This window comes from Vipera ursinii (assembly GCF_947247035.1).
Source record: "Vipera ursinii genome assembly, chromosome: 5".
In the NCBI taxonomy this organism is placed as follows: Eukaryota; Metazoa; Chordata; class Lepidosauria; order Squamata; family Viperidae; genus Vipera; species Vipera ursinii.
This window is the reverse complement of record NC_139518.1, coordinates 12346433-12371771: the sequence shown is the minus strand read 5'-3', so window position 1 is coordinate 12371771 and position 25339 is coordinate 12346433. Positions and strand designations below refer to the sequence as shown.

General features: G+C 39.4%; 1 protein-coding gene across 3 annotated transcripts in view; it reads right to left on the bottom strand.

Annotated features, from left to right (window-relative positions):
• The window catches only part of TBL1XR1 (TBL1X/Y related 1), a 237376-nt gene that overhangs the window by 111331 nt on the left and 100706 nt on the right, over positions 1–25339 (bottom strand). For all 3 annotated transcript variants that reach the window (XM_083363593.1, XM_083363594.1, XM_083363592.1), the window contains exon 2: positions 17452–17516. The gene's annotated coding sequence lies outside the window, so the exon portion shown is untranslated. The remainder of the gene's footprint in view (positions 1–17451; positions 17517–25339) is intronic.

Sequence of the window (25339 nt, the reverse complement as noted above, 5' to 3'; positions counted from 1 at the left end):
CCGAAGTGAATTGGATAAGAATGTGTAAGAGAAAGTAGAAGCCAGCATAAGCAAAAGGACAGTTGCCATATTATAAACATGAGACGATGCTTAGAGTAGGGAAACACATTTTCTCTCATGCGAGGCCCTTGTTCATCTTACTCAATCATCATCTTACTTTATCTCATTCCTAAGGAGGCAAACTGATTTTGATTTGACAAACTGTGGCTTGTCGCTCCTGACTGTATTATCACTTCACCATAATAAGGCCTTAGCTGGAAGTTAAACAGATGATTTGGCATTTAGGTCTTCAAAACGATACAGCCAAAGATTTTCACTTCCATTACAGCACACCTAAAGTATCTCCCCATGTGATCGTAAGATATTTATATGATATCTCATATGCTCCGCATAGGAGGCATGGTGCCTGTTACAGAGATAACAGGTACATGTGTGTAGTCCTTGAGTTATGACTGGTACCAAAGTGCCAAAATCTATTTACGACATACATACACACCTTGGCAGTGCTTGGCAACTGGCCTGCAATTTATAGCTGTTTGTAGCCTCACACAGTCATGGGACCTCATTTTACTATAGTTTTGCAGAAAACTGGCCTTTACTTGTGGATTCTGGCAAAACTGGGCTAGAATGAACCACTGGTTTGCTTAGCAAACATGATGTTTACCTAACAACAACAGCAAAAAAAGACCATAAAATCAGGCCGTTCATGTGGGTGACCCTTTTTATCACTGTCAAGGCATACAAGCTTAACAGGCAGACTCTATTATTGTCGTAACTCGAGTACTACTGTATATTATTATATATCGTCTTCCCTCAAGATGACGCTATAGGGCATTGCACGCCAAAACAACCAGACACAGGACAGTCCCCCCACATGCCCTCACTCTGTTAAACAACTAATTCCTACAACACTGTCCAACTACTTAGTAAAGCTGTATTACTATTATTCTCACCTTTCCTTTACCTATCCTTATCTTCTTATGACTATAACTTTAGTGCTTGCATCTTACAATTTATATTGTTTTATTCAGTATCCTAGTATGATTTATGCTGTTTGCTTAGCTTGTATCCTATGACAATCACTAAGTGTTGCATCTTATGATTTTGTTGTATTTAATGATTTATGATGAATGTATTTCTTATGTTGATTATGATCATGATTTCTCACTATTGCTTGTATGTACACTGAGAGCTTATGCACCGGAGACAAATTCCTTGTGTGTCCAACCACACTTGGCCAATAAAGAATTCTATTCTATTAATGTTCCATACTCCTAAGAGCACTCATATACGTTCAGACAGAGAGATTGTGTCAGTAAGTCATGTATTGCTAAACTGTCCATTGTACCACCCATGAAGCCTGGCACTCATAAACCAAATTGTCCAAAGTTGTAGTTGTCTGTCTGCGTAAACTTCTCTTATAAAATCAGACATGGTCAACTACCAAACATGACTGCAAGATTATCAAACGTGTTTGCTCCCCAACTTCTAATGACTCTATGCAGCTCACAACATCTCACACAAGGAAAAATACAAGAATAACCCATTTAAAAAATATACATAAGGTTAGGTTCTTCACTCTCTCTCGCCCACGGACTGATCAAACTGCTAGGTTGTCACAACTCTTCTAAATAGAAGTAGAGGCCATCTGGACCTCAGGGGGAACCTCATTCCAGAGGCCAGGTACTTGTATTTTCAATATTAAACAAAAATCAAGAACACGAGGGCATAACCCAGACATGTCAAACACAAGGCCCGGGGGGCGGATCTGGCCCGCAAAGTGGTTTCATGTGGCCCGTGAAGCCATCCTGGAAACAGTGAGGGAACAGCCCCCACTGCCTTGGCCCTCCTCCTGCCAGAAACCCTCAGATCTGTCCCACTCCTGCCCAGGCCCCCATAGGCACCCTTGATGTGAACTATGTAGAGCTGGCCACGCCCAGCCAGTAGGCCACACCCACCCTGGCCATACCCACCTGGCCCCCTGAGGGCAACCGCAATGCTGATGCGGCCCTCAATGAAATTGAGTTTGACAGGAGGGAAGTTCAAAAGGTAATGTTTCCAACTTCCAGCACAGGCAGTGGTCAATCATCAGTAATTGAGATAAACACATGTCTATCATCCAACCAACATTAAAAATAAAAAATATGAAAAATAATAAATACAACAAAAAACAAATAAAGTCAAAGGGAAGACTTGATGGACCACTAGGTCTTTTTCTGCCATCAGTTTTTTATGTCTCTGTATTTCTACACAAGTGCATTTCCAGGGTTCTTGGTAAACAATTTTTTTAATTATTATTTACTTACTAAACAAATCTATATACAGCAGCTGCCAAATTCACCCATAGGTGACTCTGGGAAACTTACAGCATTAAAAAAAAGCCACTATGTAATAAAAAACTAATAAGAAAAGCCATATTCTACACCCTACGGCAGCAACAACACAATCAAATCAGTAACTTGATCAGCTCCATCTCCATTCATGGTCCCCTGACCTGATGACAAAGTCACATTTTAAGGTCCTTTCTGAAGAGCAAAAGGGTAGGAGCCAACTGTACCTCAAGGGGAACCATGTTCTATAAAAAGGGGACACCATTTAGAAGGCCCTTTTCCATAGTCCTAGTAAAGGTAAAGGTTCCCCCGCATATGCGTGCTAGTCGTTTCCAACTCTAGGGGCTGGTGCTCATCTCCATTTCAAAGCCGAAGAGCCAGCGCTTGTCCGAGGATGTCTCCGTGGTCATGTGGCCGGCATGACTAGACGCTAAAGGCGCATGGAACGCTGTTACCTTCCCACCGTAGTGTTCCCTATTTTTCTACTTTCGAACTGCTAGGTTGGCAGAAGCTGGGACGAGTAACAGGCGCTCACTCTGTTACGCGGCACTCGGGATTCAACCCACCAAACTGCTGAACTTCTGATCGACAAGCTCAGCGTCCTAACCCACTGAGCCACCGCGTCCCTTCCATAGTCCTAGACATGCCTAATCAATGGGACCCATAAGATGCCCTTTCTCCTCTTCCTGGTGGGCTGCGTGGATGTAATAGGAGACGTCCTTCAAGTGCTGAGCGACTGCTACCCCTTAGAAGAGTCAGTTGAAACCTCCTTTTCTTTACTATTTTCAGGCTTGGTTTTCCTGTACTTTGAAGTATTGTATTTGTGTTCAATTGGTCTGAAGCAATACAGACAGACAGACACATATAACTAAAGGAATGGACTAAATGTTGAGAATTGCAGGAGAAAACAAGCCTTTTTGAAAGATTGTTAAAGAGTGAGGGACAAGAAATCCTATAATGTCCTCAAGTGAAGAGGAGTTCCTTGTTGGTCACTCTTTAGGAAATTATTCATTCCAAAGGCAATATTAAATTTTACTACAATACATGCCTGTTTTTATTGTGTATAGGTAGATCAATTGCTTTTCATTGTTTTGCTTACATTATGGGTCTATTTTTGTAAGTTTTTAAAACTATCCAAAGTGGTGCAAAGATGTTACGCGAGGAAAAGTCAGATACTGCCAGAAATACATTAATAAATTAAGCTTAGATGGGTTTCAAAGGACCTGAATGGCTGAGATGATCTTAGAAAAAGCACCATACTTTGGTTTAATTTTTTTTCTGACGCAGATGCTTATATGATATTAGAGCTGGAAATCAAATGCTGCAACTGTCCTCTTTCATTCATTTCCCATCTCTCTTTCTTTTAATTTTATTTACTATAATGATTTATAAAGTTTTTCATCTCATCAGCTATAAGTTTTATAAGCCTAAGGACTGGCTTGGGTTGTTTCCATTGTTCTCCCAGTCTTTATTGCTGAAAATTAGATTCAGATGCTTTAAACATAAGGCAGGAAGGTGACCTTATTTTCTCAAATGCATTATTTAAGATTCTTCTTAAGAAAACGGTACATGACGCTTTGACAATAATCAGCCACTAATCAATTGCTAGGAGCTGCTGGTTTCTTGAATGTGAAATTGGCATCTACTTCAGTGGATCAACCTATAAAATTTCATGAGACCCCTTTTTTTTCCCCCACTGATCCTGTTCAAAACATGCCAGCTATAACAATTCCCAGAACCCTGTTTGGGAAACACATCATCTTCCACTATACATCTAATCTTTTGTGACATTTTTCTTCCAATAGTCAATTGTTGCTGCCTCTCACGCAGCCTCATCCATTTTTCATCTTAAAGCTTCTTGACTTGTCATTAGCAAGAAGAATTCTTCCACCGCTGGTGGCTTCCATAGCCACTATGAAGGCTTGCATGCAACACAGATTTGTAACTTTGCAATCAAGGTGGAATCCTGTATTCTCACAGACAATTTCCTATGTGAAAAAAATAACTTCCAGTTCAGTGGATTATTTCTTTGCTTAGGCTATCCGTAAACAGTAGTTTAGCATGATGCACTGTTCCATTCAATTGCTCAGTTGAATTACTTGAACTTCTGATGAACTGCACTAATAGAAGTAAAATTAACGAATGCCTCATTTGATCTTGTGACTATTCAAGCTTATACTCTCATTCCTTTTTAACCTTCCCTATCTACTCTTCTCTTTAATTTATACGTTATGTATCTGATACGTCTGTGAATTTTTCCTTTGTTGTTTGCCATGAACAAGAATAACGCAAAGTTGTTTTTTTAGTTACCTCCTATATAATTTTCTAAAAAATAAATAAATCACTGAAACAGTGTTTAAAATTTTCCCCACCCTCCACCCCTACATCTGCACAATCAGTAAACACACAGCTGCTTTCAATGTTCACAAAAACATGGAGAGGAATATTAGAAAATAGGACCACATGGCACTTATAATAAACATCCTATGAAGACAATTTTCCTTAATTCAGGTTTCTTAGAGGCTAGTATATTTGCACGGTCCATCTGTTTCTTTAGAGAAGCTGTTTTATAAATCCAAATGCTCCATTTCATATAATAATAATAATAATAATAATAATAATAATAATAATAATAATAATAATAATAATAATAATAATAATAATAATAATAATAGAAGTTGGAAGGGACCGTGGAGATCATCTAGTCCAACCCCCTGCTCAGGCAGGGAGCCCTATACCAGGGGTAGGCAACCTTGGCTCTTTTATGACTCATGGACTTCAACTCCCAGAATTCCTGAGCCAGCCATGCTGAGGGGAAAGGGAGATGTTTCCAAGCTGAGCTATGCTGGCTCAGGAATTCTGGGAGCTGAAGTCCACGAGTCATAAAAAATGCCAAGGTTGCCTACCCCTGCACTAGGGAGTTTCTTAAAATCTACTGTGGCCTTACCAAGGCATTGTAAAGTGGTATTAATACTTCACGTGATCTTGGTTCTATCCCTCTGTTAATGCAGCCTAGCACTGTGTTGGCTTTTTTGGCAGCTGCAGCACACTGCTGGCTCATATTTAAGTGATTGTCCACTAGGACTCAGAGATCCCTCCCATAGTTACTACTATTGAGCAAGGAACCACCTAAATTGTACCTGTGCATTTGTTTTTTCTTGCCTAAATGTAGAACCTTACTTTTTTCACCATTGCATTTCATTTTGCTAGATAGCGCCCAGTGTTCAAATTTGTCAAGATCCTTCTGTATTTCAAGCCTATCTTCTTCTATTCCTGCCAGCTTGGTTTCGTCTGCAAATTTGATGAGTTCCCCATCTATCCCCTCATCCAAATCATTGATGAAGACTGATGAAGATGTTGAAGAGCATGGGGCCCAGAACAGAGCCCTGGGGCACCGCAATACACACTTCTTTCCATGTAGATGTGCTTCCATTGGGGACCACACACTGAGTACGGCTAGTCAGCCAGCTACGAATCCATGTAGGAGCTCATTCCAAACTCTTTCCAAGAACTGAATGTAGAGTCTGATAAACGCAAAGCTCATGCTTTGCTTACTATTAGTTAAAGGAAATGTTACCAGGTAAAATGAACTACTGTGATCTTCCTAGAGAGCATAACAAGAAAATAAAAAAAATGTTTAAGGTCAACACTATGGAATAGTAACCGGCTGTTCATCATTTTATCTTTGAGTGCAACAAAGCTAGGCAAGAAAAAATATATTTACCTCTTATGCAAAGCAGTACCTAATGTGTCTTTGCATGCCCATCCTCACTCAAACACTTGTTTATTAAATTAGGGGTCAACTAATTTAAACTTGTTCCAAAGGCTGCCAATGAGTAGGGAAGGGAAGATTTTACTAATTAAGCAAGAAACAGAAGCCCTAAGCTCTCTCGCTGCCCTAGGAATCAATATACTTCTGGGCGAGTATTCAATTAGGATTAGTCAGATCAAGATCTGAATTCATTGGAAGAGCATAAGCTTTGTATTCAGCTTCAAGACCTAGAATCACCACTGAAAATAAACTCAGAAATCACAAGGAACTCAATGCAAAGCTAGCTAGCTAGCTAGCTAGCAAATAAAATAAAATAAAAATAAAAATAAAAATAAAAAAATAATAATAAAATAAAATAAAATAAAATAAAATAATAAAATAAAATAAAATAATAAATAAAATAAAATAAAATAAAATAAAATAAAATAAAATAAAATAAAATAAAATAAAATAATAATAAAATAAAATAAAATAAAATAAAATAAATCAACAGTCCAGCTCCATATGAAGCACCTTTGCATATTAAAAGTGATTTAGTGGATGTGCAAGAGCTGTATTCACAAATGTTTTATGTTCTCTTCACTTTCACTTTACGCAAAATAACTCTCTCCCTTCCTTCTCTTTGCCAACTCCACTGCCAGTAGATAACGGTATAAGCACCTTCTTATTTTAAAACTGGTACTTGAGAGTAATGTCTTATGGGAATATCCCCAGGAACTTCTGAATATATAAGCAAAGGCTGGCAGCTGTAACAGTATCACTGAGGCAAAGGAGAAAAAAAGAGGATTTCTTCCCCCCACCCTGCCGCCCAAATCCTCTCGGCAGTAGACAGAGGTCCATCTCTCTGCCTCCTAATTTTCCAGAGCTTCCTTTTGCCAAAAAGAAAGGGGGGAAATGATGCATGATAAGAGTAGTTATATCTCTGTTTCTCTTGCTGGACTCAAATCTGTCATTTGTTAGCTATGACAACTCATCATTTATTACCTCTCCATCTTCATAACAGTAGACAAAAACAGTACTAGTAATCAACATCCTACTATGCTGTGAAACAATATTCTGTATAACCAACTACCACCCGGTAGGGGAACCAACTGCCCTTCAATTGCTGAAGACTTTCCAAGACCAAAAGGGTTGCAGGGGAACAATGCTGCCGCTTCTTTAGCAACTGGGCTTCAGGTGTTGTTTGGTCAACCTCTTCTCCTCTTCACCCCTATTGCCTCTTGAAGTCTTTATGGCCAACTTGCAATAGCACTTAGACTTATATTCCGCTTCACGGTGCTTTACAGCCTTTCTCTACGCGGTTTACAGACTCAGCATATTGACCCCCCCCCAACAATCTGGATCCTCATTTTACCGACCTCGGAAGGAAGATGTCATAGTTCTGATAGATGAAACCAATTAAAAGAACTTCAAGGCAAGAATTTCTTCCTCGAAGTACATTTTATCCAGGAAACAAAAGTATCGGCACTTACATAGTTGAACCCAAGACTGAGATTCCCTCCCCCCAGATACAAAGTAAGGAGTTGCAATTCTCACCCCACAAAAGCTGTCATAAATCACATTCCTCAATTAGCGCAACTCCTCAGCCCGCCAAAAGCTTATCAGACAATGTCCTTGAGTTCCCGCACTTCTGCATTGTTATGGCTAGCTAAACCCTCAAGCATTTACCCCATTCCCTCCTTCTACACCTGAACTCTAAAAGAACAGAAAAGGCACATTAAAAGCAAAGGTAAAATGGCTGCTGAATCTCAGTTGTCAGAGCGTGGACATCCACTGTCACAGCGTTGACAGATGGAAGGCTGAGTCAACCTTGAGCCGGTGAGTTATTCGAACTGCCAAACTGCTGGCAGCCGGCAGTCAGCAGAAGTAGCCTGTAGTACTGCATTCTAACCACTGCGCCTCACGGCTCATAGACCAATGTTCCGCCACTTCACCTGAATTGTCAAAGCTGGACATCTTATCTGTGTGAATTAGTTGAGAATATAGTGGAAGGTCCAAGTAATGAGGAGGGACATAACAGCAGTGGCCTGCATCAGGCAAGAGGTGGGCCTGTTGAAGTGGGGGTGATGGTGGCAACCTCACCATGGCTGGGAAGGCAGCAGAAAGGCTGGTATGGCGTGGCAGTAAAAAGCAGAGAGCAAATAGGTAAGGAGGTGAACCAAGGACTCTTTTGTCATCGTTCCTTCTGCTCTTCTTTTGGAGGATGTTTTTCAACTTCAAAGCATAAGCAGGAAACACCATCCCCTTACTCAGGCACTTTCTGGAGGTTCTTGGGATGGTTATTTTCATCCCCTCACCCTAAAAACCTTACCTTAATTTGCTTAATTGCTTAATTAAACGTTGTCCAGTTTAAGAGATGGTCAGGAATAAGGGGACTATTTCTACCAACTAACCCATTAAAATAAGATCTGCTTCTACATTTCGTTTTTACAACTATCCATCCATGAGACCCATAGTAGTGCAGTGATTAAAGTACTAGATTAAGAATGAGGAGAGCCAGTTCTGGTTCTCTCCTAGGTTCAGAAGATACATGGATGATTTTTCTCAGCCCTGGACTAGGAAGCAAAAAAAAAAAAATCTACCTATCAATGTGCAGGAGAACCAACATGGTAGCCAATAAATACTCTTCAATTTTCATTGAAGAGACCTTCATCCTATGATAGTTTTGGGCTGATATGACATGTTATCCCAAAAGCTTATTGTGCATGTTCAGACACACAAAATATATCATTTAGTCACATCCACCTTATCTTATATTCATCTCTTACTTGCCTTGATCCATTCAATTTATCCTCTTCTGTATGCTACCATAAGGAACACATAATTAAACAGGCTAAAATATCAGTTGATTTAGCAGAAATGAAATTAGTTGCCTTCCTAGAACATTTACACAGTGCATGTCTACTAAAACTTAATTTCATTTGTGCTCGACATATTTGGTTTCAAAATGTAGAGAGAAGTTTGGATCTTTAATTTCCAAATTAGAAATCTGCTTCCCTGCTGCAAAATCTGTGCTCACACCTTAAGTTTAAAAACCAGAAGTCTTTTTTTTTAAAAAATATTGGATATCACAGTTCAAAATATAACAATACTCTTGAGTGTGAATTCTAAATTAAGACGTTTTCTATTTATACTTTGTTGGTTATAACTGAGGTTCTGCTCGTTCATTAACATGTATGGGGTAATAAACCATATTTTTCTGATCTATATTTCAGAACTGCTATGAAAGCACGGCTTGTGTAATTCTCCATCGCAGGGGTGTTTATTTTGAAAGAAAGAATGCAACACTAGAGGGAATATGTAGAACCACTGGAAAGCGTAACCTCCCTCCCAGCTGTTTCCCCTTGGTCTACAAGGAGCAAGTAAGACTCCAAACTAAAGATATCCCATGATCTCATCCCTGTCTTGCTAGTTTCCCCACACTCAGAAAAGGCAGCAAATTTAGTGAAACAGGGCTGGAGATGTTCACAAGACTATGACACAGCTTCATACATTTTTTTTATTACTAGAATTTAGCAAAAGAAGTAAAAACTGTTAGCTTTGGTGTAAGCCAGCTATCTCCTACAGCTGTGGTGGCGAACCTAGGGCACAGGTGCCACAGGTGACACGCAGAGCCCTCTCTGTGGGCACGCACGCTGTCGCCCCACTCCTAGGCCTTCAGCTGGGTTTTATAAAAACTTTTCGCTTTAGGCCTCTGCGCCATGTACCAAAAAAAAGGTTCAATTAATCAATTTCAACTTCTCGCGGGGAAAAAAAAAGTTCTTGTGAAGTTGGAATTGATTGATTGAACTTTTTAGTCCCACCCAGTCAGCCGTTACCACTGCAGCCATGCCCACCCAATTGGCCACACCCACCCAAAGGGCCACACCCACCCGGCAGCCAATGATACACAAGTGGGTTTTGGGGTTGCAGTTTGGGCACTCAGTCTCTAAAAGGTTCGCCATCACTGTCCTAGAGTTTGTGTCCTGGCCTTAATGTGAAGTCCTATTATTATTTTTCCTTATTCGTTTATTTTTAAAAGAACACAAGACATTTTTTTTCCTCTAGTAATGGAGGGAAGGGAAAGAATTCTCTGCAGATTACACATATTCGGAGTTTCTGCTGACATTTCCTGCTTTAGCCATATCTGGAAACTGGGTTTCACAGTGCACAACCTGTACCACTACAAGACAAAGAAGGTGTTTTTGTTATGATCAATGCCATAGTTGGCTAATGAGACCAGCCTGAACTGAACCCCTGGAGGGATTATAACAATTCTTATGTTCTCATCTTGAATTCAGTTTTTTTCACATTGTCTTCAGCAGTTTCCACATAGAAGAGTTGAATGGGTTAAATCACTAAATATGAAACTGAGGAAGGTTTGGGGGATTTTGTGGGGCTTCCCAGAGAAGTCAGAAAAGCACGTCAGACTAGTTGAATAGTAAAAGCTGCCATATATTTTGCAAGAGATGAGACATGAGATTAAGCTATTGAGGTCTGTGTAAAGAAAGTCTCCAAAGCCATTTTCTACAAAGTCATCTGTATATTCATCGACAGTTTACCTGGATTTCTGCTTGGAAAATTAAGGGGGAGCCTCAGATGCATTCTAGTTTTCTGCATTACCATTCTGTCATTTTAAAATGAGGCCACAGGGGGGGGGGAAACATGGAGGTTTACACCCAAACAACCATTTCCACTTTCACTTAAAATAAAAGGGCAGATGTTCAGATCACACTGCACACTGATCCCCAAATCTGGATCAACAAAACATAGTTGCTATGGTCATGCGGCATGCTATGCTCAAACAAACGGAAGACACAATTGCTTAACATATTGGTCTGCTTTATACTGCACAATAAACAGTTACTGGACTCTCTCACTGCACACTGAATTATAAATTAATTCAACTCAAATTTAATTCAAATTGTTGTTGTTGTTAGTTGCGAAGTCGTGTCCAACCCATCGCGTCCCCATGGACAACGCGTCCTCCAGGCCTTCCTGTCCTCTACCATCTTCTGGAGTCCATTTAAGCTCACGCCTACTGCTTCAGTGACTCCATCCAGCCACCTCATTCTCTGTCGTCCCCTTCTTCTATTGCCCTCGATCTTTCCCAGCATTAGGCTCTTCTCCAGTGAGTTTTTCCTTTTCATTAGGTGGCCAAAGTATTTGAGTTTCGACTTCAGGATCTGGCCTTCTAAAGAGCAATCAGGGTTGATCTCCTCTAGTAATTCAAATTACTATTGAACAATTGCAAACTTTATAGAAACCATACGCTTAAAACCTTGAGATGGAATAGAGGATATAAGACTGTCCATTATCTTCAAACCAAGCAGTCCATTAGCAACATTGACAATCTCCTTGAAAGGAAAATATCATTCTGATTTTTTTTCATTATCTTTTGAGAACAAATCACAGCCTCATTCTTTCCTACCTAGAAGATGTAGTTATATGGAGTATTACTGGAAATCAAAGAACTTATCTTTATGATGGTTCTTGACCAGCCTTTAAAGTATCCCTGCTATATCCCAGTAATTACAGAGAAACATCAATTGTTATCTTAATAGATTCTTTGTACCCCCAACTCTTCCACCATTGACCAAACAAAAGTGAACACTTGAAGGACCAAATATTGTCTATTCTAAGAATAAGCCATGCACCCAGGAGCCCAGTAAATACCGGTCCATTAAACTCACTGGATGACATTTAACTCCTTTTGAAATGTCAGCCTAACCTACCCTGCAGCATGTGAATAAAATTTGTGCAGGGGGGTCTTATATGTTACTAACCTCCTTCCAAGAGTGATAAAGTAACCATGTCAAATGCTATATGCCAACAATTGCTGCCTAATGAAAGTCATCAAGGAAACAACCAAGCTGGATGAAAGACTAAGATCTTTTCTAAACTCAATCCTAACAAAAGCTTATATATCTTGTCATGCAATATGATATATAAATCTGCATATCTATGTCTCACCTGGCTTTACAAAATAAAGCCATGCCAAGAAGATGGAAAACCCAGAACATTTTCCAACATCCTTCCTATGATAATAAACATCTGTAAGTACACACAATCATCTCTCAGTCAATTTGCTGGCTTCCTTTATTCCAAAGCAAACATGGATTTGCTAATGCATTCTTGATGGCAATACTCATGAGTGCAAAGCAGGGGGGAAAATATCCTTTGGGCAGTCCATTAATGGTACCAATGGGGGAAAAATATGGAGTAGTTACTTGCTTCTGATAGGCCATTTCAAAGGCTAAGTAGCTAAATAAAAAAGGCCAGTGTTGTTGTTTTTTAGAGTTGAGAAGCCACTTATGAGACTTCTGTTGCCTATTCTAATACTTACTCAGTAAACAGAAGCTTAACTCTGACATTATGCACCATATGTAAAAATCCACAATTATCTTAAAAGATTTAACTCTTCATCCCCTTCAGTAAATGAACCCAACAGCAGAGTAGAAATACAATAAAATGGAAACTGTGTGGAATGTGGTACTAGTCCCATGGACAGAAATATGGATAAAGCCAAAAATTGACAATATCTAGCCATACATAATTGGATATTTATTATAATAATTTGGGATATTTAGAACATTCTGTGCACACTAATCACACACAAGTTATTGGCTTGATCACAATCCTCGCCTAAACATGAATTGTGTTAGCCTTTGTATGAATCAGGATTCAAACATTTTTTAAAAAATCCTATTGATTACTCATATTTACAATCTGCTTTGAACTAGGGTATCACACATAAAGCTTCCAAACAAACCAGGACAGAAAATGGTTTAGGTTATCACCATATCACGTACCCAATCAAGGCAAACCACAACATTCAAAGTTGCATCTATTTTACAGGGGTCCAGGAATTTAAAATGTTATTTTTGTACTGACTACTTTTTACGAGATTGTCAAAAGGGCTGTTTAAAAGTAAAGGATTTCATAGGATGAAACTTAGAAATGACACTCACTCTGTCCCACTACTATGATTTGAGCTCACGATGCCTCCTTTTCAAAAATGACATGGCATAATTCATCACAGCATTTTACCTTATTGCAGTTCCACAAAATGCAGTGAACTTAGGCTGCGTAGGTACTTTCTAAAGCCATTCTTGGAACACAAACTATGTAATAAATCCCAAATAATTTCCCACAAGACTCTCTTCTGATGAGCAATCCCATGCACAAAGACACCTGGACTGTCCTTACATTACATATCATGAATTGCATAGAGTCAAATTTTAGGAGCAGACCATAAGATATTCTAACAATTGGGTTTCAAAGCCTTCCACGTTCCCTTTTACTCCTTCCCTAATTTTTGCTACTTCACTCTAGTTATTGGGGGGCCTCTGTCAAATTAAGAATGAAGCTATTTAAGTCAGTATTACAGGTAGTCTTCAACTTATGACCAGTCACTTAGCAACCGTTCAAAGTTATGACGGACATCCCCAGAGCTACAGTAGTTACAACTCTGTTTCAAAGTTCCAACAATCCCATCACGACATCCTTGCAGTCATGTGCTCACATTTTGGCCATTTTGCAACCAGTTGGCATTTATGGCCATTTGCAGCAACCTGCAATAAGAGGACTGTGAATTTATGACTAGCATTTGCTTCTAGGTTCATTTCACGACCACAGCATTCACTTAACTGCAACAAAAAAGGTTGTAAAATTGGGTGCAGTCACTTAGTGACTCACTTAACAATCGCCATAACTTAAAACTATAATTCCGGGCTCATTGATGATCATAAGTCAAGGACTATTTGTATCTTCAAAGCTGTCAGCAGCTCTACAGGTTTTTCTTTAAAAAGGATTCTAAAAATGGATGATGAGATTTTTGTGACACTGCATGATTGATCCAGCATTTTATTTCATGCATATTTTATTCAAGACTATGTTTTGGGCTACTCCACTACTCCATAAAATGCACTCCATTTTATACTCCACTTCTTACAAAAGTGGCTTTTCTAAAGGTTGTCCCTTCCACAAAAGATGCTACAAGCAACAATTAAACATCAATTTTTGTTTTTCTAAGTAACTAGTCTGCAACTCTATATTTATTTTGGGGGGCAAATTAGAACAAAATTTAAGATTTAAGGTGCTGGTTCTTACCTATAAAGCCCTACATGGCTTAGGTCCGGGATATTTGCAGGACCGTCTGCTGCCAGGAACGATTTCCCATCTCCCTGTGCGCTCACACAGGGAGGGCCTCCTCAGGGTGCCGTCGGCCAGACAATGTCGACTGGCGGCCCCCAGGGGGAGGGCCTTCTCTGTGGGGGCACCTGCCCTTTCGAATCAACTCCCCTTGGAACTCCGGATGGCCCCGGATCTCCGTTCCTTTCGTTGCAACCTTAAAACATGACTTTTTCAACAGGCCGACCTGGACTGATGGAAGGGAGGTTTTCTTAATTTTGTTTTATTGTGTTTTTAATTGGACTATTTGGGATAATTTGATTTAATACCTTCTAATTTTAAATTTTAAACTCTTTTGGAGCTATTAATTTAATTTAATTTTAATTTGTACATTGCACTGTTTTAATTTGCCCTGCAAACCGCCCTGAGGGCGGTATCTAAATCGAAACAAACAAACAAACAAACAATGTTTGTATTTTGTGTTTTTATCATTGTTAGCCGCCCTGAGTCCTTTGGGAGATAGGGCGGCATACAAATCCCATAAAATAAAATAAATAAAATACAGCATGACTTAAAACAGTCTTCCTAGTATTTTAAAATTTAATGGAGCTGATCGTACTTTATGATGCAGTGAGTCATTTTTTAAAAATAAGCAATAATGTGGAAAGATACTGAACTCTTGACTAAAGTATGAAGTCATATACGCTTTATTCTTGCAGATGGGAAAAGCAATTTGAGAAAATTTAAAAAAGTTTTAATTAAAACAGGCGTTTTTATTTTTATCATTTGACTGGGCGTGTATTTTTTTTTAATCCCATTTATATCCCGCCCTTCTCCGAAGACTCAGGGCGGCTTACAATCTAAAGCACAAATCAATGTGCTGAGCAATAGCCTTCATTCTGTGTATATGCCTGCTTATTAGGGCTTTCACCCCACCCCCCCAAGCGGCATTATTACAAAGTCAGCTTATTGCCCCCAACAATCTGGGTCCTCATTTTACCTACCTCGGAAGGATGGAAGGCTGAGTCAACCTTGAGCCTGGTGGGACTCGAACCTGCACTAATTGCAGGCAGCTGGTGTTACTTAAGGAGGCATTAGCCCACTGCGCCACCAAGGCAGTGGCTTTTTAGCCAAAATCATGTGCAAAAGAGACAGACTCATACATCACATTTAATATGTATGAACTGTCTTTAGGGTGAAGCATGAGTCAGCAAGGGGTTCATTATTGCTGCTGTTTAAATGTTACAAAAACATTTTTAAAATAAAATTTAAAGGGCAAAGCGTTATCATATACACTTTTCTCCCATTCGTTTTTGTTTTCTAAAGGAGAGAAACCAGCATCCCCAAGTTAAGCAAATGAAGCCTCAGCTCCTGAATTTTCCTAGGAAAACAGAGCCACTGCTAAGGACGGTGAAACGGTAAATCTGAAAGTTGCCAAAGGTTGGGAAAACCCAGTGTAAAGTACAATCTTTAAAGCTGAATTGCTTTAGAAAGATCCAATTCACGTTACATTTTGCAAAGTTCTGATTGGTATATAACAATTTGAAATGAAACAAAAACCAGGATTACTTTGGGACTGTTTATGTTTCAGGGATCCTTTGATGTATGACTGCAACTGGGACCAGAATTGAACATTGTAAGGTGACCAGACACAAATTTTACAATTGGTTTTATGGTGGTGGTTAAGCAAATCATAAATGCGAACCCGCTCTCCATAAGTGGTGGATTTTATTTTATTTTTTTGCTATAAGCCAGCAAAAAAATAATAATGCCATAAACTAGGGGAAAATCACATGACCGTGGGAAGCTGCAACTGGTGATAAATGAGTGTGGGTTGCCATGTGCTGCATACGTGGTCATGTGACCATAGGGATAGAATGGGGACTCACACAGTATTTTACAACTTTTATGTGCTTTCATGGACTATAGAACAGCCTCTCCAAGGCTGATGTAAGTTGAGGACTACTAATACTGATAAATCTTTTGGCCATTTGCATTGTTTGACATTGGAAAATCACGCCCAACTATGCTCTCTAAAACCAGGAAATAGTATTCAAGCATTTGCTGATCAGCCAACCGCAGAATTCCATGCCCAGATCAAATTAAACCAAGGTCCCATTAAACCCAAGCTCAGTAGCAATTGAAAAATCAGAATATTGTTGTTGATCTAGGAGAGGCACATGGTTACACAGCAGTGCTTGTTTCCAGAATATATTTTTATTTCTCTGCTCAACTCTGATTGAGGCCAATGTGACTCGTTTGTTAGCCTCCAGCAATGACACTACCTAACCAATCCTTGTATCCTTCTGTTTATTGTGCTATGAAGATACGCAACAATGACAATGCATTGCAGGCAGAGAACAAGCGAGGATACAAGGAGAGGAATCTTCAAAAGTTAAACCAAAGCAAAACATTTTCTACTTTTGTAGGAAAACATCAAAGGCCCCTGTCCAGAAAAGTTCTTTTAAAAGGACTTGAACACATTCTTTCTTTTACATTCTCAACCAGCTAAAGCATAAGGATGGAGCACAACGATTTGAAAATAGGCTACACCCTGTTTTTTAAAAAAGTGACGTTGTTTAGCATTTTCATGTGAAAGATCACATTTAAATATTACTGAGACTGTATTATTTATACTGAAATTAATTCTCTCCCCACAGGCACACCAATAAATCTCCTCTCCTTATCACAACGCTTTGCTTCTGGGCATCTTTTAAGAACAATGAGATTTAAAATACCACAGTCAGACATCCTTTACTAGACTAGGCAAAAAAAGCAAGAATTGTGGGCAATAAAAGAGAGGAGCAAGCAAGAGAGAAAGAAAAGACACCAGCAATCTAAGCATTGTAACAGCTTTTGAAAAAGAACATATGAATAGTTGGATAAAACCCGAAGTACTTAAGAAGTTAACAAATATTGCAATATATTTAATTCTATTTTTAATAAACCATTCACAATAAAAACATTCCATTTTACCTCTTATTCTAATTTCCAGTTCTAACAGCAATACTAGAGAAAAAGAGGATGGATGGATGGATGGATGGATGGATATAGAAATGGATGGATCAATTAAATTAATCATAAACTTAACCAATGTAAAAAAAATCTGGTTACTTTTTCAGTACCATGATGAATCTGAACAGTCACTAAACAGGGTAGCTATTAAGTGAGGACTATATATAAAGCCAATTTTATTTAAAATAACTTCAAACACAAAGAACATTTTAGGTGACTTACCATTGGTCGTGCATTGATAGGTGGAAGGTTTCCTCTTAGGAGCCTCCTATCACAGGAAGATGGTACTGAAATATAAAGAACAAAGGCAAAATTTAATTTGTGACAATGAGGAGACTAATTGCTCAGACAGGTTTTAAAGAGTAAGGCTGACATTTTTAACTTTAATTTTAATGCTAGTGTCAGATTTCGACTGAAAACAGGAGGGCAGAACTGCTGACTTATAAAGTTTTGTTTAGAATGGGCTTATTTTCATATTAAAATAGGCTACAGAGATGGTGATGGCAGCTCAGGGGCCAATATTTCAAGAGTATTAAAGATGTTGTCCCAGCACATTAGCCATTTACCTTACTAAACCAAGGCTTTGAAGAATATGACTTAGTTGATTTTGTAATAGCCACCAACAAAGCTTTCCCAAACAAAGATAGATAACATTGTAAGAATCTCCAATGCATACTTATAGGGAACTGTGCTCACAAAACAATAATTACCGTACATTAATCCCACTGGTGCAGGAAATGGGAAATGGGGAAGGGGAGAGGGGGATTATATTTTTAATAGCATCTAAATCTGAGTGCAGGCAATGCTTAGATAGAAGCTAACTTGACAGCTATCATCTTGAATTCCATGCTGGAACCAACAAGAACTCTTTGTTGTGTATGGATATCTTTTTTTATGATGGAAGAATCTAGATAAAGTTGTGGACTGAATACACAGAGAGCACTCAAGTCTTTTTATTTTGTTAATAAAGGATCCCAAAACAGCCACTAAAATTCAGAACCAAAGACACTGGTTGAGGAAAACAAAGCAGAAACTCTATTGCTAATATCAGCCTTGCTCTCAAAAATGACATTGTGCTCATTTTTGTTTCTTCCATTTATAAACTGTGTCTGTTCAAAGCAGAAACCTGAACTCTGCTGCAAGAATGCACAGACGGACTACAAACACCATGACAAAGGAGCAACAATGGTACATTGGAATATATGCAAGAAATAGCATTTGTCTGCAAGCAAGGACTAGTGGGACCGCAAAATAGACAAAGTCTCAGTGACTTTAGAATTCAAATAGACAGGCACCTGCCCCCTAGCATCCTAGACTTAAATAATTGTTGGTAAGAAAGACAAAAAGTCTGGATAGTGGAGATTGCAGTATGTGGAGACAACAAAAGAGAAGCGAAAGAAATGGAGAAAATGACAAAATAGAAATAAACACCTGCGCATACAAGTAAAATGATTGTTGCAAGGCAAAGAAGGCAAAAGTATTACCAATAGTAATAGGGGTCTTGGGTGCAATCCCAAAACATCTGGAGTATCACTTGAATACTATATTAGCATTGACAAAATCACCCAAATCAATTTCAAAAGGAAGCTTTATTTGGGACAGATTACATCCGGTGATGAAGCCTTTAATAACATAAAACAACATTTATCTCATCCAGGTCCTTTTGAAGAAATTGACAGGACGATAAAAATGCAAAATCAGGCTAAACATCTGGCTGGCTGTGTAATTAACCATAATATCCTAGATCTACAACAACATGGTGGGTGCCATAAAGACAGGAAGGGAGGAACTATCCCACAGAGCAATTGTGGCCACAGGTATGGCATGTCTCCAAGGGCCCATAAGATGACATAACAACTAACAGGATAGATCAGGGCTTTTCAACCAGTGGTACGGGTACCACCTGTGGTACATTGGCACCTGGCAGGTGGTACGTGACCATCCTAGAAAAGTGGTAGCAAGGGAGGGGAATGGAAGCACCACACAAGCCTGAGCGAGAGATGGCTGGAGCTGCAGGGCTGTCAGGGCTCAGTGAAAGCGCCAGGATCAGAGCTCCTTCGGGGCTGTCAGGGCTCAGTGGAAGCACCGGGATCAGTGACAGGCTCCAGCTGGAGCTCGGCACTGATCCTGGCGCTTCTGCTGAGGCCAGAAGCACCGATCAGCTGGAATGTTGCAGCATCTCCAGGGGCTTGTGATTTACATTCAGATGCTTGGCAACTGATTCATTTTTTCAGTGCCATTGTAACTTCAAACAGTCACTAAGCGAACTGTTATAAGTCGAGGACTACATGTAGTTCATCACTTCTTTCCTTTATTTTCTGGTCATCAAGTTTTTGACACCTTGCTAGGTGACTGGTGGTACTCGGATGTTGCCATATCCTAAAAGTGGCACAATGGGTGAAAAAGTTGAAAAGCCCTGGGATAGATAGACAAAACGTAACTGAATAGTCCTGCAGAAAACTGAAGCAAAAGTTTCACAGAACAGAGGTTCCCAACCTTCTGGGCACCAGGGACCGGTTCCGTGGAGAATGGTTTTTCCACAGATCGGAGAGTGCATAGTTGTGTGCCACCTGCATCCCACAGATGGGGCTTTGCTTGTTTGTGCGGACCGGCTGCTGGCATGCCACGGGCAGGTACTGGTCCACAGACCAGGGGGTTGGGGACCCCTGTCATAGGTGATACCTTATATTCATTGGAGAAGTATCTTCTCCAATGAATTGCTAAATAACACTGCTACATTCAGAAAATGCGGCCCTCTAAAAAACTTCCTAAGCCATGGTTTCAGAAAACAAAATATATATTCATACGTAATGTAATGTAATGTAATGCATTTTTACATGTTCTTATACGATGTTGCTTCGTTGTTATATCATGCATGTTACACGTTGTGTTATATGTTAGCTCATATGTGACTGTGATATGTGATACTACGTTCTGATACTGTACTGAGCAATAAGGATTATGCTGAAAGGATATTTAACCTATGAAATAAATACTTGGGAGTAAAAACTATTCTCCCACACTGGACAACCACACACTTTCAAGGGATCCAGAAGTATGTCAGTGCCTTAACACCCAAGACAATATACTCTCATATATATTTATCGTAACTGCCAATTTTTTAAGACTAAAATATTTAGAAGCAATCATAAGCAAGTTTGTTAAGTAATAAATCCAACTCAATTTCTCATTAAACTCAGCTGTAAAAAAAATCCACTTAAAATGTCAACAAATTGACTTTAAAATATCTCTGAACATCAGTTGTAAAAGTATGTTTCCTGTTTATTTTTCATGTTCTATTTTTTTTTGTCTGTTCCCATACACTTAGTCATCAAGTGGCTAATCATAGTCGCTGGAGTTTTTATTGATGGAGGGGGTGATGCCTGAGGAGGTGAGGATCAAAACAACGTTGAATGTGACTTAAAAATCTCTATGGAGCTGAGTTCAGGTCCTTTTAATGCATTTGTGTAGCTTTCTTGGCAGCATTGTGGAAGTGTCTTCACCAGGATGTTTTGTGGGTTTTTTGACAGTCCAGCCCACCCTAGAAATCCTGCAATCTCTAGGGGATTCCCCATCACTGACCTGCTTAGCTTAGTCAGATATGAGTTTTACCCAATGAGAATAATTACCCAATTATGTGCTAATAGATAAATTGGATAATTGGATGGTGACCTGATACAGATGGTCTTCACTTAACAACAGTAATTGGGACAGCAATTCTGTTATAAGCAATGCAGCTGTTAAGTGAAACATTACATTATATTACATTAGGGGTGTCATGCTAAAACCGTGCCCACCCCATTGCTGGCAATGGAAAAAAAAGTCATGATACATCGCGACACATCACGTGACATTGCAAGTTTGACAGCCCTGCATTACATGATCATGTTGACGTATGACATCAGTTCTACTGCAATTGTTAAGCAAATCAACAATGTTCATCAAACGTGACTTCACATGACCATGGCTTATTTTTAGCTTCCTCACTGATTTTGCTTGTCAGAAGCTGGATATGAAGGTTGCAAATGGCGCTCTTATGACCCTGGGATGCTGCCAGTGTCCTAAATGTGCACCGGTGCCGAAGCACCCAAATCACACTCACACAACCACACAGAATCTAGACAGCCACAAGATTGAGGACGGGTTGTAAATCTTTTTCAATACGATCACAAGAGGGAGTTTTTAACTTAGGCCTCCCTGAAAAGGAATCAAATCTGCACCTGCAGAATGCATACCTCATCTTTATAGGCTTTCTTCTTTACTTTGACCTTGTAAATATCTCTTTCAGCACAGGGAAGGGGAAAAACACTGAATTTATTCCTTGTAACAGTGGGAAAGGAACACACACAGAGAAATGACTACAGTGTTAGCATTGCAGATAGTGGCCAATTCACCATTCTTACAGAATTATCTTATCTGACAAGTGTTACTGACTTAATATAAAATATCATGATCCTTTGTGCTAAGTGTATGCTAATTTATTTATTTATGCCAATTTACTCATTCAATTATTGAGGCAGCCTTAAGTAGTTGTGTACAGCTTTCATTGGAGAATATCCAGATGCTCATTACCTTGTTGTTGTTGTTTTGTTTTTGTTTTTTAAAAAAAAAGCTTCAATGTGATGACACAATAAGAATTGTCATCAGCTGAAGCTGCAAAGCCACAGGAAAAAAAATAATCGGAAGGCCACACAGCAAAAAACAAAAAAACAAAAAAAGAGCTGGGAAAATGTTTCCCTGTAAAGATCAACTTACACTGGAATAGCTTTTTTTAAAAAATCCCATTTATATCCCGCCCTTCTCCGAAGACTCAGGGCGACTTACAATTCTAAAGCACAAATCAATGTGCTTAGCAATAGCCTTCATTCTATGTATATGCCTGCTTATTAGGGCTTTCGCCCCCCCCCCCCCCAGCGGCATTATTACAAAGTCAGCTTAATTGCCCCCAACAATCTGGGTCCTCATTTTACCTACCTCGGAAAGATGGAAGGCTGAGTCAACCTTGAGCCTGGTGGGATGCGAACCTGCACTAATTGCAGGCAGCTGGTGTTACTTTCTCCGGATAAATACTGCAAATTATTCTCATTGGAATGAATACAATAAAACAGGACCACAAAGCTGTTTTTATCTAAATAGGAAAGCAGGACATGAAATGACATCGTTGTCTGATCTTTTATAGGTAGTTCTTGACTTACAACTATTCAGTGACTGTTCGAAGTTACAACACTGAAAAAAAATGATTGACAGCCAGTCCTCACACAACCATTGCAGTATACCCAGTCACATCAAACAAATTCAGGCCTTGGCAACTGGCATGCATTTACAATGGTTGCAGCATCCAAGGGTCACATATTTGTGATTTGTGGTCTTCCCAGCTAGCTTCCAACAGGCAAAGTCAACAGGGAAAGCTGGATACGCTTAATGGCTGTGTGATTCACTTAACAACTGCAACCATAGCCAAAAATAAAAAGCCATAAAAATTGGCATGGCTCACTTAACAATCTCATTACTTAGCAATAGAAATTCTGGTTCCAATCATATTACCGAGCAGTATATAAGTCTAAGTGCTCATTAAGCATAAAACTAGACTGTGAAACCAAGAGAACAATGTCCAGAAGTACTAAAGTACTAAATGGACTCATTTCACATGGTGTTTTCAGCCCCCCCCCAATTTATCTGACTTACATACACACCATAAACAAATGGAAAGCTGATAATAACACAAGAGGTGAATTACTTGGTCTACCCCATGGCTGGCTCAGGAATTCTGGGAGTTGAAGTCCACAAGTCATAAAAGAGCCAAGGTTGCCTACCCCTGGTCTATCCTATGTAACATTTATTGCAAACTGGTAAGATTTTTGTTGTGATTCAGGGTCAGCCTGTGGGTTCGGCAGTTGGGTCGGACGACTCAGAGGAAGAGGAGGAGGGGGGTGTTGAAGAGCTTGCTGAGGGGGTTGGACAGCTTGATGAGAGCCCTCAGCCAGGCCCCTCTCACCTGGTCACGACGCAGCTGTGTGAGCCTGACAGCATGGATGAAGATGACCCACAGCTGGCCCTGTTCAAGGACGCCCGACGCAGGAGGCAGTCAATCAGGAGTAAACAGAGGAAGGCAATGGGGCTCCTCGGAAGGAGCCAGAGAGAAGCCACGCCCTGAACTGTATTTAAGGGGGAATGCATGGGAGGGCTGGTTTGCTGAAGGCAACGGCTTGAAAAGCTCCTGTTTCTTGGTTTGTGTCTTGTTCTATTTATTTTTGTAGCAATAAATTTGGCAGGCGTAATTCCAGCCTCTTGCCTTCTTGTAAAAGGGGTTGTCCCTGCCTTTTCTGCAGGGCCAGTAGCAGGCTGGTACAGAACAATTTTGTCCATTTAAAAATGATATAATTAGTACCCCTAATCCATGAAATACAAATTTATCTAGCAACTTACAAATTTAATTAACTCACCGGCACTCAAGACAATCATCATCAGTACTAAAATGGTCATTGAGTTCTGCTCTAAATGTCATGCTCAGTATCTCAGAATAATTTTGTCCAGCGTCCCAAGAAAAATGTCTACCTTGTCCAATAGCAGGATTAAGCGCACAGTCTTTGTGTCACTAAGTACACGTAGTCAAGATGTGATGATATTGATACGGCCTAAACAATTGCTTCGTTAAGAGTTCACAGTGACGTCTTTTCTTCTCTTTCAAACTGGGAGGTGGCAAGATCAGTATTAAAAGCATTTTATGCTCTGTTCTGGACAAATGACACAACTCTCAGAAGAACTGTGACTTTGGGGCACTTCCGAATTCCTGGGTACTTCTAGTTAGGCAAGTGCAGATGGTGGTTGTGGGGTGTGTGTGTCCAGCAAACACAATGCAATCTTATAGGGAATGAGAGGGCCTTGAAGCAGTAATTCGTGTCCTCATGACTACCCACATGGACACATGATATTCAATATGGAGTTGGCTTTAAAGATTATTCAGAAGCTTCAACCAATCCAGAACATAGCCCAGTTGTTGGGTGTATTTGTATACTGTGTACTGAATACTGGTATACTGTAGATGAGTTCATTATACCCGTACATTATACCCTGCACTGCCATTAATAGCTTCCTGGTACAATTCAGTAGTTTTTGCTAGTTTTGATCTTTAGGCAGAAGATGACTTAACACTAAGGTACCTTCATCAATGTCTTCTCTGCCCAGTGTTGGCCCACCTGTTCAAAAGTCTCTGGACAATTTGTTGTGACACAATCTTTTTTTTTATGTCTCTGGGTATGGAAGAGATTTGTAACTGTGCTTTTTTTGTGATGATCCACACTGTGAAAATGCTTTTCTCCCCCATCCCCCTACCCAGGAAATTTGGGGTTTGCCTAGAGACTTTCAGAGATGAGCTGATGCTAACAGGTTAACTGATCATTACGTGATCCTTTGTTTTTTTTAATTCTTGTATTTCTACATTTTTGGCATAGATTTTACTGTATTTAAATAAACACAGTACATAGTATCACTCTAGTAAACCAGTCAAATAATGAAATAAATTAGAAAGTAAATATCTTTCTAATACAGATCCCAATAAGTCAGATGGGAGTTATTGGGTTAGAGATATCTATAATTCTAAGCACATAGTGAGTGCCTAAGAGAAAACCGAGCAATCATTCATGGTCTTCCTAAATTAAATACTTGTGAAAATGTTTTTAGAAAGCTTGTGTTTTAAGGTAACATGACATAAACCTGCAAGTTTGGGGGCATTCTTAATTCACAAAATATGTTTGAAGGACACCTTAAAAGATTGCCATCTTATAAGCACACATAATAATTAGCAGTGCATGTGTTTCTTGCAAGATTTGCAATGCACCAGGAGAAGAAATATAAGTGGACAAACAGCAGATCATGTGCTTTTGTATTATTTTGTGTATTATGGCAGGTGATTATTTTTAACTAATACAAGGAACAATTTTGTCAATACAACATGTTTGACATGCTATCATCTATGAACTTATATGAAACATAACTAATTTACTGATGAATCGCCACAGAAGATGAAGCTGACCCTTATATATACAAAAAACTGTACCTAAGGAAGCAGATGTTTAGTCTTACAACTTCTCCCAATTTAGAAGGATGAGCC